The sequence below is a fragment of the Hevea brasiliensis genome, chromosome 2 (assembly GCF_030052815.1).
Source record: "Hevea brasiliensis isolate MT/VB/25A 57/8 chromosome 2, ASM3005281v1, whole genome shotgun sequence".
NCBI classification, from domain to species: domain Eukaryota; kingdom Viridiplantae; phylum Streptophyta; class Magnoliopsida; order Malpighiales; family Euphorbiaceae; genus Hevea; species Hevea brasiliensis.
Window position 1 is genome coordinate 11,635,546 of NC_079494.1, and position 1,014 is coordinate 11,636,559.

The following is a 1,014-nucleotide window of genomic DNA, read 5'->3' on the forward strand; positions in this document are numbered from 1 at the left end:
TAACTAAATACAATTTGTACTGATAATGATGCATATTATTGCTACCCATATACTATAGAAGCAGATATTCTTTACATTTGGGTTTAATTTGGCCCTGAGAGTGTGGTCAAGTCCAGCCCAAGATACAAGGAATGGCTTCCACGGAGCAATTGTTTAGGGCTTCGTTTCTTCCTTTATAAATATCTGTATCACCTTCGTTTCCCTGCCTGTGCGGAGAGTTTCTATGGGAGCTTTTCTTGTCAAATCGTTGGACGAATACTCTGTCTGTATCTTTCTCTGAACTTGGAGCTTTTAATCGATCTTATAAGCTGAAGATGATGATAAGAATGCTGGGTGATGATCAATTTCAAATGATCAAAACATCTCCTTGCTGCGTTCTTTCTGATTCACATATAATTTCTCTGTTTTCTTTTCTCAAAAAAAAAAAAAGAATAATCTTTTACATGTCACGTTGTCAAGATGATGAAATCAGGAAATCTTAGGACACCTTCTGACACAGTACGATGCTGTGTATGAGAAAAAGATTTTCGTTTCTGATATTTGATGAATTATTATTATTATGGAAACCAAAAATTGTGATTTGCAAAGTAATCAAATTATATTTTATTCTTTTATTTTCTAAATATTCGCTATTTTCAATTGGTTCTGTTATTCTTTAGATTGACTAATTTCTTTTACTTTATGATCTCGTGACGAATTCAATGAATAGCTGTTGATTTGGGCAACAAAAAGGGCAGCCCTTTATCAAGAACCAGCTATGATTAAGGCTTGGGATTGGGTCGGAAGTTTAAAAAGCAAAAATTGTATTAGTTTTGGTGATGGACATGAGCAAGATGGCTTTGGATCACCGGATAATTTTAAGTTAAAACAATTCATTATTGATGGGGTAATTTGTCCTTAAAATTTGCATAACAATGTAGTTTGTGAATATTCCTCTACTAGAATTTAGAGGAAAATTTAAGATGAACATATTTCACAATAAATTATAGAAACAGAAATAATTAACGTATAACA

The 1,014-nt window shown here is 32.5% G+C and overlaps 2 non-coding genes across 2 annotated transcripts; both read left to right on the plus strand.

Moving 5' to 3' along the window:
- Positions 1–306: 306 nt before the first annotated feature.
- LOC131178248 (small nucleolar RNA R32/R81/Z41) lies at positions 307–392 on the plus strand. Its single transcript, XR_009147382.1, has one exon. It is a non-coding gene; the product is annotated as a small nucleolar RNA R32/R81/Z41 (small nucleolar RNA).
- Positions 393–454: 62 nt separating this feature from the next.
- On the plus strand, positions 455–544 carry LOC131178247 (small nucleolar RNA snoR31/Z110/Z27). Its single transcript, XR_009147381.1, has one exon. It is a non-coding gene; the product is annotated as a small nucleolar RNA snoR31/Z110/Z27 (small nucleolar RNA).
- The last annotated feature ends 470 nt before the right edge of the window (positions 545–1,014 follow it).